Below are 14499 nucleotides of genomic sequence, written 5' to 3'. Positions count from 1 at the left end.
ATTTTGTTTAAAGCAATGATGAACTTAGGCTTCTAAAGCTAGCAATTGACAGAGGCAGGACTTTAACTGGGGTCTGTCTAACCCTAGAGTTCAAACTCATAATTTTGTCATAGAATCAGATGGAAATCCAAGATCTTTGTTCCCAGACATACATAATTTTTCACTTTTTCAAGCAGACATAGACATCCTGGAGCCACATTATCAACTCCCATGTGGGGGTGTGAACTTTTTTCAGACTTAAAACTATGGTTTAGACTGTCTTTGAGTTCCATGGGTCAAGAGGAGAACTTGCCTCAGAGGAAGGGTTCACTGGATGTTTGCTAAAATTAATGAAATTTAGGTCAATCTGCTGCGTATGCAGATAAACTAGCAAATGTAATGAAATTCTCTGAGGGCCATTCCCCCCACCTCAAAAATACAGATTCACTCACATTCTTTCTTAATAAATTTCTAGGACTCTTTCAGGACAAAATTTAATGCCTTGAACTTGTTTACCAACCCTCTTTCCTCCCATCTGTCATCTCTTCAGAGTCTTCCCCCTCCTCAACCTTTGCCCTGTCTGTGGGCTTCAATGGACGGGCTGGGACTGGTCACCATTTGAAACTAAATGCCATTGACTGATCCAGAGGTAGAAAATCCAGGCTGGGCTCAATTTGAGCTCAGGGACCCAGAGGACTTGTGGGTAGGTTATAGGATTCTCATCTTCTAAATGAAATGGTCAAGTAGAATTTAGGCTTGAACCACTTTTATGAGTGGCCCAAACACCAAGTAAGTTTCTCTCAAGTGACAGGGAAACAGAAAAATCATTAAAAAAAAAAAAAGTAAGAAGGGAAGTTGGGCAGTAGTGCAGTGGGTTAAGTGCAGGTGGCGCAAAGCACAAGGTCTGGCTGGAGTAAAGATCCCGGTTCAAGCCCCCGGCTCCCCACCTGCAGGGGAGTCGCTTCACAGGCGGTGAAGCAGGTCTGCAGGTGTCTATTTTTCTCTCCCCCTCTCTGTCTTCCCCTCCTCTCTCCATTTCTCTCTGTCCTATCCAACAACAACGATATCAACAACAATAATAACTACAACAATAAAACAACAAGGGCAACAAAAGGGAATAAAATAAATAAAAAAGTTATATAAAAAAAGGCAAAGAAAGCCAAACCTTTGAGAGGAGTTAGAGAATGAAGGAAAAGAGGCAGGAGAAGGAGCAGTGAGGACATGTGAAGTTTGAGAGAGAGTATAGAGGGACGTAGTTAAGAGCCTGGATCTGGTGTCAGACTTTTTTTTTTTTTTTTTTTTTTTGGTGTCAGGCTATGTGAAGTCATATCCCAGCTCTGCCACTTCTTACCTTGATCCAGTTAAGTAACATCTCTATGCCTCAGTTTTCTCATCTGAAAAATGTGCAGATACAAACAGTATCTGCTTTAGAAAGCTACTGTGAATGCACTTACAACAGCTTTCAAGAGAACATAGTGAAACATCTAATAAATGGTAGTTATCATGGGAGAAAAGATCTCAGTCCATACCACCCCATCAGTCCAGACACCTTCCCTACTAGTGACCTGACAAGTCTTTGCTTTCCTGCCCTTGTTCTGAAACTGCCCGCTATATATCCTCTGAGTGAACATTGATGTTGCTACTTGGGTGAATGAGGAGACGTATCTGTGCCCTAGAGTGACACGTGGGTGTCAAGTCCCTCTGCAGTCAGCTCAGATTTGTCTCTTGGTCTCTTTTGTCACTCATTCCCAAACTCCACACTTTCCTGGTAAATAAAAAATATTTTTTTATCTATTCGTGATAAATGATAGGAGGAGAGAAAGAAAGAACCAGACTTCACTCTGGTACCTGTGCTGCTGGTCCCAATGAACTTGGGACCTCATGCTTGAGAGTCAATCACTGCACCACCTCTCAGACCACCACAAACTATTATTGATTAGTCTTCCATGTCTATGCCCTTTTTCTCTGTCCAATGAACTCTAATTCATCTTTTAAAACCCAGGAAATGACTTCTCTTTGCAGAGTTCTTCCGGCACTCCAGAAGTAGGGCTTGACCACTCTATCCTCTGGACTCCCACATCATTCTGCCACACTTGGTGTGTGTGTGTGTGTGTGTGTGTGTTTGTGTGTGTGTGTGTGTGTGTGTGTGCGCATGCGCACATGTGTGTGTGTCCACTACTGTCTAGAATCTACCTATAAGCTTTGGGAACAGTAAGATGTCTTGAGACCCATATTGTTATAATCATGTTGAACATATCTGAAATCATTTTTTTCTTTCAAGTCCTTGTTTATTTATTTATTTAGTTCTGATAGAGACAGAGAAATTGAAAAGGAAAGGGGAGACAGAGACAGGGAGAGAGATGCCTGCCTGCAGTACTGTCTCACAACTCATGAAGCAAGTAGGGACAGGGGGCTTGAACCCAGTACCTTGCACAATGTAATATGTGTGCTCAATCAGGGGTGCCACCACCCAGTTTCCCTCGTTTTCACTTCTTCATCACTTGGGAAGCTTCCCCCTGCAGGTGGGAACTGGGGGTTTGAATCCAGGCCCGTGTGCATGGTGATATGCGTGCTCAACCAGGTACCTTATCACCCGGACCCTCAAGCCTATTTATTTATTTATTTTAATTTCTAGAGTTTAACTTTCTTAATTTACACATACTAGAAATATAAATTTTATATCTACCCTATAAAATGAAATATGCAGTATATGCAAAAGTAGATATAATATATGTATATATGTGTGTAGATAAATACATATACACACATGAACACACACATATACGTACTTAAGAGTAACAATAAGATGATCCACCTGTGGACCCACCACTCAAGTGGAGACACAGAACACTACACTAGCTAACAGATACTTCCCACGTATACTTCTTTACTCCATAGACAACCAGAACACTTTTTGTGTACCCTTCTCTTCTCTGTATAGTTTTTTTTAATTAACATTACATCCCTAAAAAATTGTTTTCTTTTGCTCAGTTTTGACACCACATTGTATATGTTCTTCTGTTACTTGAACTATTCTTCTGTTAGTAGTAAAGCACAAAACAAAAATACAAACTCAACCCTGAATCTCACAAGCTCACTCACCTTCTTTGTTTTATTTTAGCCTTATCCTAAGAAATAATTACAAAATTGCTAATTTTGCTTTCTAGGGTGATTGCATTCATTATACATGAAAAAAACATGATTATTAGAATAAAACATTCTAACATCACACTTGGATGACTTCTGGTTATTAAGGTTATCAGTGTGGATGCTAGAGTTGGAATTGAGCATTACCACATATGGGTTTAGTGGTTTTGGGCGTTAAAACTTTCCTTGTGGGGCTGGGTGGTGGTGCACCTGGTTGAGCACACACATTATAGTGTGCAAGGACCTGGGTTCAAGCCCCTTGTCCCCACCTGTAGGTGGAAAGTTTCATGAGCAGTAAAGCAGTGCTACAGATCAGTCTCTTCCCTATCCCTAACTTTCCTCTCAATTTCTTTCTGTCTCTATCCAAAATAAATAAAAAGAAAACCTTTTCCTTGTTGCAGCTGAGAGGTGGATTAGAGTGTAGAGTGCTGGACTTGCAGGTCTGAATTCAATCCCTAGCACTACATATGCCAGAGTGGTGCTCTAGACTCGCTCTTTCATGAAAAATAAATCTTTAAAAAAAATCTTAAAAAGGAAAAAAAAAACACGCAAAACTTTCCTTGCTTCAGCTTCCTTATTTGTAAAACGGTTATATATTAGCAGTTTTGAACTGGGGTGACTTTGACTCCCAGGGAACATTCAGAAGTTTCTGCATACATTTTTGGGGTGAGGGTAGATTGCATAATGGTAATGCAAACAGACTCTCATGCCAGAGGCTCCAAAGTCCCAGGTTCAATCCCCTGCACTGCCATAAACCAGAAGGGAGCAGTACTCTGGTAAGAAGAAAAAAAAAATAATAATTTGAGAATCTGCACACATTTTTGGTTGTGACAACTCAGATGTGGTTTATAGTTGGTATCTAGCAGCTAGCGTTTAGGGGTGGTACTAAACCTTCTACAGTGCACAGGGTAGCCTCACCATGAAGAATTATCTAAGCTCAAATGTCAATAGGGCAAAGGTTGAGAAAACCTGTGTATTTGGTCAGCTCCCCAATATGTTATAGAATAGGCAAAGGAGATAATGCATGCATAGCTATCGGCTAGGACCAGGCACAGAGCTGGATCCAACTTTCCCAAGGCCAGGGTTTTGGACTGATCCTATGGGGTTGCTGTTTAGCCTCACTGGCAGTCAGGAGGGAGCCTGCTTGAACAACAGATATCTGAGGAGTCTGTTGCTTTAAAAGCTAGGTAGTCCTTCCCATTTCCCTAGAGGCTGGCAGGGGAAGCCTGCTCCACTTTCTAGCCCAGCAACTCCAGGGAAGGCCCACAGAATTGATATTCTGCCAACAAAACACATGAATTATGCACCCAGCTATTGTATAGTCCTTAAGGCCTGTTATTCTAAGGCAGGTACCCCCCTTTGTACTTGACCATATGCCCTTCTCCCTTCTCTCCTCTTCTCTCTCCTTCTCTTCTCTTCTCTTCTCTTCTCTTCTCTTCTCTTCTCTTCTCTTCTCTTCTCTTCTCTTCTCTTCTCTTCTCTTCTCTTCTCTTCATGAGGGAGTTTAACAGAGGAGAAAAGGGGCAGAGCACCCTTGGGCCCACAGGCTTAGGCACTGAGGCTCAGGGTTGGGTTGGGTGGGTCAGAACTTCCCAGGCCTTCACCCTTGTGTGCAGGCATCAACAACCAAAGCAAGACTGCAGAGGGAGGGACTCCCCTCACCTACTCCTCCTGGTTTCACCCACAAGGTTGTGTTATCTTCCAGAATCCTACAATCTCTTAGAGTCAGGACCAAAGTTCCTGATTTGAGGTCTTCCAGGAGCTAAACCCTCTGTGCCTCATTTGTAAAGTGAGGTTGTGGAGGGTGGGGACAGGGTAGAATCATAGCAGGGCTGCAATGAGAATTCAATAGTTCATAAGGCCCTTACATCAGTTTTTATTACTCCATAGCTGGACACTTCCTTGTAAACAGCTTTTGGATTTGGGTTTAAGTCCTGGTACTTTTTTTTTTTTTTAAATAAAATAGAAACACTGACAAGACCATAGGATAAGAGGGGTACAATTATACACAATTCCCGCCACCAGAACTCCATATCCCATTCTCTCCCCTGATAGCTTTCCTATTATTATTATTTGCAAATGTGTTTTTTTTCCTTTTTTTTATTGGGGAATTAATGTTTTACATTCAACAGTAAGTACAATAGTTTGTATATGCATAACATCCCCCAGTTTCCCATATAACAATACAACCCCCACTAGGTCCTCTGAATCCTTCTTGGGCTTTCCTATTCTTTAACCCTCTGGGAGCATGGACCCAGGGTCATTATGGGTTACAGAAGGTAGAAGGTCTGGCTTCTGTAATTGCTTCCCCACTTAACATGGGCATTGACAGGTCTATCCATACTCCCAGCCTGATACTTTTTATTCCTCTTCTTGGGTAGCTTTGGACAAGCCATTTCTCCCCTCCGAGTTTCCATTTCCTTATGTCTAAAATGGACACTTAACCTGTAACAGCCTATTAACATATGCCATTAAATTATTATTCTGGTAGTTTACTGTTACTTTACCTTCCTAGACTGGTTGTCCCTGGAGGCCCGGAACTAGGATCTATGAACCCCAGTGCCTGGCTAAGGCAACAGGCATCCTCTAGACAATCCTGAACCCATATGAATAGTGTTGATTTTATCTCTGGAATGGACGTCAGGGGTGGAGCACCAGCCAGCACCCTGAGTCCTCTCAGTCTCATCTCAGGCCCTTGACAGGGTCTCTGCATCTCCTCTGGATTTTCTGGGATCTGAGCCCAATTAGATTTGGGAAGGACTCCAAGAACCCAGGGAGCAGAGGCAGGAGCTGGGACCAGAGACTTGGAGGTTGTCCCCAAATTGTCTCCCTGCCAGGAGATTCTGCATCTAGGACCCCACCTGTCTGCACAAATAATGGAGAGAGCTTTGGTCCCCTGGGAGAAGAGATAGGTACAGGTCCCAGAGTAGGGTTCAGAGACCAGGTTATCTTCCTAATTGGTGACTCTTGGATGGTCGATTATAGGAAGTCCACTATTGGCTTCAGCAGTAACATAGACTATTAATCATTTCTTCAGCACAGTCGTCTGCTTTTCCATGAACCTGGATGAGATACAGAACATCCGCACAGAGAAGAGCCCAGATTCCTTCATGAAAAGGCAAGGAACAGAGAAGGAAGTGAATCATTCATGTTCACAGAACCCAACAAGGTCAAGTCTCCATAGTTATACCAGATGTTATGACAAGCTGTGAGCTGGGCTTAGGCTCTTTTTAAAAAAAAATATTCCCTTTTGCTGCCCTTGTTGTTTTATTGTTGTAGTTATTATTGATGTAGTAGTTGTTGGATAGGACAGAGAAAAATGAAGAGAGGAAGGGAAGACAGAGAGGGGGAGAAAAAAATAGACACCTGCAGACCTGCTTCACTGCTTATGAAGCGATTCCCCTGCAGGTGGGGAGCTGGGGGCTCGAAATGGGATCCTTACTCTGGTCCTTGCACTTTGGGCCACCTGTGCTTAACCCGCTGTGTTACTGCCTGACTCCCTTGGGCTTAAGCTTTTAAAACTTGCACACTGCTTTTCGCATACATGCATGTCCATAACAGTATTCATCATAAGTGGAAAGGTGGGGTCAATTCAAATAGCAATCAACTGATGAATGGATAAACAAACTGTGGTATACCCACAAGTAGAATACTATTCATCTAGAAAAAGGAATGAAACACTGCACATATTGTAACCTGGCTAAATCTCGAAAGCATTGTGCTAAGTGAAGGAGCAAGACATAAAAGGTCACAAACTATATAAGTCAGTGAAATGCCCAAGTAAGGCAAATCTATAGAGATGAAAAGCAGATTAGTGGTCTCAGGGTAGGGATGGGGACTGACAGCTGATAGGCATGAAGAATCATTTTTTTTTAATGTTTATTTATTCCCTTTTGTTACCGCCCTTGTTTTATTGATATCATCGTTGTTGGCTAGGACAGAGAGAAATGGAGAGAGGAGGGGAAGATAGAGAGGGGGAGAGAAAGACAGACACCTGCAGACCTGCTTCACTGCTTGTGAAGCGACTCCCCGGCAGGTGGGGAGCCGGGGGCTCGAACTGGGATCCTTCGGCCGAGGCATGAAGAATGTTATTGGAATGATAAAAATGTTTTAAAAAGTGATTTAGGACAATGTTTGGCAAATTTACTAAATAAAACCACTGAATCAAAATAGGTGAATTATATCATATCACAACCCTCAATTACACAAAAAGTTTCTTCAGCCATAAAGGACATTGCATTACTTTTAACCTCACAACCATATTGCTGGGTCACAGAGAAGAAGCAGAAATCCTAACAAGTCATAATGATGCTATAAAACCTAGAAGACTCCCTCTTTCAATTCCTTTGAGTCTAATTATGAATATGGGCAGGAAGGATAGCACGATGGCTATGCAAATAGACTTAAAGCCTGAGGCTCCAAGGTCTCAGGTTCAATCCCGAGCACCACCATAAGCCAGAGCTGAGCAGTGCTCTGGTAAAAACAAACAAACAGACAAGTAAATAAGTAAAAAGAAAGAATGTATTTGCTAGGAACTTACTAAGATCCATGTAGTATGGATAGAAGAGGTAGTCCAGGCGCTGGTATAGAGAGTAAGGCATACTTGTACCCCCTCCCCCAACCAATAAAGGAGTAGATGATATCAGGTGGTGTTAGGTGCTACAAGTGACTAAGAAAACAACAAGGGGCATCATCAGAGAAACACTGTGTTGTCCACATGAGGTTGAGTGGTCGGGGCAGATCAGGAAGTGTTTGGTTGCTGTGATTTAAGGATGAAGAGCTTCATTTGAAGATCTGAGCATCCCAGGCAGAAAGGCTACATTTCAGGTGTGGATGAGCTGTGCCAATCTACTGACACAAAGCAGCTCAGTGTGACTTGACCTCGTTGGTTGAGCAAGTTGGGAGAGTGGGAGGAGGGAGATAAAGCGGGAGAGGCAGAAGGGCCTGGTGAGACATGCCAAAGATTTGAATTTTATGCTAATACTTTACATTAAGACCACCTGTCTTTTACTTCCCCCACTTCCCACTGTGCCTGGCACAGAGAGCGTGTTCCCTAAATAGATGGTACACCAATGAACGAAGGAATGAATGAAATGGAGGCTCAGCAAATGATGTGACTTTTTCTAGGGTCGTAAAACTTTTAAGCAGAACGTCTGGGTCTCCATCTCAGATTTGTGAGTGATGGATTTCAAGGGCGCAGGAAGCAGTGGCTTCTGGATCGGCAAGCCTTTGGTTCCTTTTATGGTGCTTCCGCTTCCTCCAGCTTTAAGGGAGGATTACAACTGGGGAGTTTTAATTAGAACGGTCACTAGCACAGATCCGATTAAAAGAATTGGGAGCAGGCTGATGGTTTCACCTTCCTCCCTTACAGGTGGGGCCACTGGTGGGTATGTTGGTGAGATATTGGAGTTGGGAGCCTGCTGGTGGCGCTCCTAGGCACAGAGGGACAGGAACCCAGGGACTGCGAATGCAAAGACAACAAAAAACTGAAGGCAGAAGTTTTCATTGCGTGAGGGTAATGGTGTTACAAGGGAGGAAACGGGATCAAGGGCACCATTGGGGGTGTCCAGGTATTATAAAGCAGAACTTTGGGGGGGCTTAAGGTTCTATTTTTACTTTTTTGCCCAACTTTCCAAATTGGATGTCATGGAAAAATCCAGATGTTCAAATTATCTTAGAAAATCAAATGTGTTTGTACTTAACCTTCGTTCCTACTGGCAACCAATGACTAGAGCCGAGGATCAGCTACTCTAGACACAGGCTCCCCAGTTTGTCACAGGCTCCTTCACAACTGTCATTATTTGTGAGTTTCTTTTACTTTGTGGGGTTGCAATTCTAGATCTACTTGATGTAGCACTGACAACAACAACCAAACCTGTACTGCTCCCACATATGAAGAACTTTCCAGACAAGCACCTAACTGTACAGTCCAGGAACTCAGGGTTCACACATGCCACATCTTCCACCCCTTATTTGATTCATGATTACATCTTTTGGTTTTAGCCTACAAACATCTTTTAGACTTGTTCTAGTTTACCTACAAGCCACCACCCAGCCCCATGCCACCATTATTTCCTTTCAGACCACTTCAGAAAGGTTTCTTTCTGGTCTCTTTAATGTTACTCTGACAATGACCACTAGATATGCCCAATATCTATTCTTCCCTACTTCCATTGTAATAAGAGATTTAGCTGGACACAGGGTTACCTAGAATAAAGACTACATTTCCCAGCTTCTCTTGCAGTTAGATATGGCCACATGATCAAGTTTAGCAAATGGGATGTAAACAGAAATAGTGCTTAACCTTTCTCCTTTTCTTCTTTCATATTGGTTGGAAGGGAGATATGATGGACAGAGTTATAGCCACTATTTTGGATCTGAGAAAGAAACTAAATAGGGTTGTCACCTTCTAGTCAACCTCATGTTTATCTTGTTTAAGCCATTGTACTTTGTGTGTGTGTGGGTGTTTATTGTTAGAACCACTTAGTCTCTGTCCTGCCCAACTCTCCAGCCATATCCTGTCCCAATCTCCCTTTGCTTTCTTCCTTTATGAACATTAGTTTTCCTTAGGTCCTTCAGAGTCTCCGCAAACCTTTTTACCATAGAGTTTTTGCTTATATTGTTCTTTATGTCTGGAATTCCCCCCCCCCCCCCCCCCCGCTCTGCTTGGCTAATTCCTACTCATTGCTCTTTCTCAGCCCAAGCACCACATCTCTGTCCAAGCTAAGCTATCTGTGACCTTCCCTAGCAGGTCAACCCTGCAATTACATATTCTCATAGCAACATGTTCTTCTCTGCATAGTGTTGTTCATTTTGCAATTTTGCAATAATAGTTATATCTGATTTCTCTCAATCTTGAATCTTTAGAACACACAGTAGATGCTCCACAAATAGGATCAAGAATCTCATTCTATTCCAATAACAGCCTAAGGGGTTATTCATAACCTCTCTCCTGTTTTATAACTGGGGAAATTAGAAAGATAATACTTGGGCTGGGAAGATAACAGAATGGTTATGAGAAAAAACTTTCATGCCTGAGGCACCAAAGGTCCCAGGTTTAATCCTCAGCACCATCATAAGCCAGAGGTAAACAGTGCTCTGGTAAAAATAAATAAATGACTTAGAGAAGTAGCAGAGACATATTTTTTAAATAATTTTTTATTTATAAAAAAAAGGAAACATTGACAAAACCATAGGATAAGAGGGGTACAACTCTGCACAATTCCCACCACCAGAACTCTGTATCCCATCCCTTCCCCTGATAGCTTTCCTATTCTTTAACCTTCTGGGAGTATGGACCCAGGGTCATTGTGGGATGCAAAGGTTGAAGGTTTGGCTTCTGTAATTGCTTCCCCACTGAACATGGGTGTTGACAGAGCAGAGACAGATTTTTAAACCTACTTTTACTAGACCATAAAGGCCTTTTAAAAAAACTTTTAAATTATCTTTATTTGATAGAGACAGCCAGAAATTGAGAGGGAAGGGGGTGATAGAGAAGGAGAGAGATAAGAGAGACACATGAAGCACTGCTTCACCACTTGCAAAGCTTACCCCCTGCAGGTGGGGACCAGGGGGTCCAACCTGGTTCCTTGCACAACCAGGTGCTCAACCAGGTGCGCCACCACCCGGTGGCCCCCTAAAGGCCTTCTTTGTTTTTTTTCAGCCTTTGTTATGCCAGCATCCTGGGGTCAGGTTTTTTTCTTAATTTTTTTATTATTATCTTTATTTATTTACTGGATAGAGATAGTCAGAAATTGAGAGGGTAGGGGAGACTGAGAGGGAGAAAGAGAGATATCTGCAACACTGCTTCACCACTTACAAAGCTTTCCCCCTGCAGGTGGGGACCAGGGTTTTGAACCTGGGTCCTTGCGCACTGTAACAAGTACATTCAACCAGGTACACCACCGCACTAGCCCCCCACCACCTTTTAAAAATATTTAATTTATTTATTCCCTTTTGTTGCCCTTGTTTTATTGTTGTTGTTGTTATTGATGTCATTGTTATTGGGTAGGACAGAGAGAAATGGAAAGAGGAGGGGAAGACAAGAGAGGGAGAAAGAAAGACAGACACCTGCAGACCTGCTGTACAACGACTCCCCTGCAGGTGGGGAGCCGGGGGCTCGAACCGGGATCCTTACACTGGTCTTTGCTCCTTGCGCCACGTGCACTTAACCCGCTGTGCTACCGCCCAACTCCCACCTTTTAATGAATACGTTCACTTGAACTAACTCTGCAAGGTGACTTGCCTCTTCCTAATTCCGAGTTAGGCATCTTCTTCCTTCCGTCCTTTCTTCCTTCATTTCTTTCTTAAAGAATTTATTTATTCATGAGAGAGATAGGAGGAGAGAAAGAACCAGACATCACTCTGGTACATGTGCTGCTGGGGATCAAACTCGGGACTTTATGGTTGAGAATCCAATACTTTATCCACTTCACCACCTCCCGGACCATGGCACCTTCTTTCTATCAGGTCAGCTAAGATACCCCATGAGGTTACCAATTCAAGGATTCTAGGGACTGGGGACTCTCCAACCTCCTACCCATCAAGACAATGGCTTCTGGTGGGGGCAGGGGGATAATGAGAAACATGGGGCAATGTCTTTCCTACCTGAGTAACTGTCAGTTCACTATTGGCTGAGGACATGAGCTGAGGGAGGGACTGTTAGTAATAATAATGATCAATGACATTGGTCCATCCCTACTGCAGAGAGCAGAATATTGAATAAAAAGAAGAAAGAGAAGCAGCAGGACAGAAAATATTAGGGAAGAATAATGTTCAGTTTTGCTGAGCTACAAACTTGTCTCCTTGTACCCTGAATCTGTCAGGATGGAAATGGGGAGGGTGGTCTCTGGGAGCCTGGTCAAGATGGCTGAATGCTGAGGTTGGGTACCCATTCTGACTAATGGCAGAATAATGGCTCTGTGAGTGGTCATTCTTGACAATAGCCAGATTTGCTGGTTAATGTCCAATATAAATTTAGAAAGAGGCACTTGGGTGGCTTCACAATAATAGATCTTTTTCATGTAGCATTTTAGTCTCACTAGTGATTCGTATTGAGGCGAGATGAATGAATGTGTGGGAGGTTGACAGACCTACTTTCTAAATCTGACTGGACATCATTAGGCAAGTACCTTCATATCTCTGGTCTTTCTCACAAAACATCCATTGAGAGTCTGCTGGGTATCTAGCAAAATTCCCTTTCAAGTGGTGACTCAGGGATCCAGGGATCATCTTAGTATGTGGCCTCCACTCTTGCCAAAGCAGGGAGAGAAGCTCATACTTGTCTGTACACAGACTGATTTCCTTCCCTCACCTGGAAGTAAAGTCCATGAGCTACACTGTGTTTCCCTCAGGAGGATGCAGTGAGTGCTTGAAAGTTTCAAGGCAGATTAAAGAGACAGTCTCCAGTGTGATTGGGTGCACAGTGTGATGTGCTGGGGTACAGAAATAAATGAACATCATTTTAAAAAGAATTTTTTATTTATCTTTACTATTGGACAGAGACAGAGAGAAATTGAGGGGTGAGGGGAGATAGGAAGGGAGAGAGACAGAGAGAGACCTGAACCCCTTGCTTTACCACTTGTGAAGCTTTCCCCCCTGCAGGTGGGGACCAGGGGCTTGAACCTGGGTCCTTGTGCACTGTAATGTGTGCGCTTAACCAGGTATACCATTGACTGGCCCCAAATGACCATCATTTAATGAATTGGTTCTAGAGATCTACTGTAGAATACTGTACCTTTAGTCAACAACATTGATTTATGCACTGAAACTTTCCCAAATTTATTTCATACAGTAGATAGTTTTATATGAGAGAGAGGAAGAGAGAGAGGGAAAGGGAGATGGAGAGGAGAGACAGAGAAAGGCAGAGATAGACTAGAGCACATTCCAGTATCTAAGGTAATTTCTACTTTTTAATGTAAAAAATCAAATTTTATTTATGATTAGTCCATGTATCACTGATGGTAAGCTGTTCACTCTCTATGCTAGCCAGTCATCAAGGAGAGTCTACTGATGGTTCATAAAAAGGTGTTAAAAAAAAGAAAAGACATAAGTTAACAATGGCAAAGCAGGCTTTTTGTTTGTTTTTGTTTTTGCCTCCAGGGTTATTGCTGGGGCTCAGTGCCAGGGTTACAAATACAGTGCTCCTGGAGGCCTTTTTTTTTTTTTTCATTACATAGGACTGAGAAAAAATTGAGAGAGAGAAAGGGGAGACAGAGAGGGAGAGAGAGAAATCTTGAGGCTGGCTTCTCAGCTTGCAAAGCTTCTCCCCTGAGGGCTCGAACCTAGGTCCTTGCTCGGGCTCTTGTGCTTCGTACTATATGTGCTTAACTGGGTGTGCCACCGCCTACCACTCCCCCCATCCCCCAAAGCAGGTCTTATTAAGGTCCTTTATTCTAGTTCTGGAGATCACTGCAATGGAATTTTACAATGGGTTTGGGAGGGGGACTAGATTGAGCTTGACACAAACAAAGTGTGGGCAAATGGGGATGTGTAAGTAGTATTCTATATTTGGAGTATTACTAGGTTCACTAGTGCTGGGCAGTAGATTTTCATTTTCACAATGGAAGTCAACCGGAGCCCTTGGAACTTTCTTATGTAATTTTTTGCTTATTGGATAGAAACAGAAAGAAATCCGGAGGAGGGGAAGAGAGAGAGAGAGAGAGACAGAGAGAGAGAGAGAGAGAGAGAAAGAGAGAGAGAGAGACCTTCAGCTTTGCTTCACCGATCATGAAGCTTTCTTCTATGAAGGTGGGACCAGAGACTTGAACCCTGGTCCTTGTGCACTGTAATGTGTGTGCTCAACCAGGTACATCACCACCTGGCCTCTGGAACTATTGTATTTGCTGTTTCCTAGGCTAGAAAAGTCCTTTCCATCAGTCCAGAAGTGCCTGGCAAAGCAGAAGCAGAGGATGCTGGAGGAGAGGAAGTCTGCCAAAGAGGCAGCTGTGGCCTGAAGGGCTCCTGGGGGCCCCATGTAATTGTCACTGTAACTGTTAAATAAAACCAGTCTTGAAAAAAAAAAAGTCCTTTCCAAACTTCTCTTTCCACACACAGAGCTTACTTCTCACTTCTCTCAGGACACCGCAGAAATGGCACTCCTTTGAGAAGTCTTTTCAGCATTTAGCAGACTGAAGTTAGTACCCTTCTGATGTATTAGTCAACTCTTTCCTTGCCTCCATCAAAGCAGTTTTTGTAAGGCAGAAACTAGGTCTTGTTATTCCCCTTTTAAAGTTCTCCAGTGGTTTCCTACTGCATTCAAAAGAGGTCCAAGTGTCTAGGGGGCTTTCAAGGCCCTCTCTGACTTGGTCTCTCCAATCACCTCCTCTTCTGTTCAGTTCCAGACACTCTCCTCAAGTCTGGCCATTTATCTGT

General features: G+C 43.0%; 1 protein-coding gene across 2 annotated transcripts in view; it reads right to left on the bottom strand.

The window, feature by feature from the left end:
* The window catches only part of KCNB1 (potassium voltage-gated channel subfamily B member 1), a 131380-nt gene that overhangs the window by 7097 nt on the left and 109784 nt on the right, over window positions 1-14499 (bottom strand). The window lies entirely within an intron of this gene.

This window comes from Erinaceus europaeus, chromosome 1 (genome assembly GCF_950295315.1).
Source record: "Erinaceus europaeus chromosome 1, mEriEur2.1, whole genome shotgun sequence".
NCBI lineage: Eukaryota > Metazoa > Chordata > Mammalia > Eulipotyphla > Erinaceidae > Erinaceus > Erinaceus europaeus.
The sequence above is the reverse complement of the archived record's forward strand: the minus strand, read 5'-3'. Positions and strand labels throughout refer to the sequence as shown.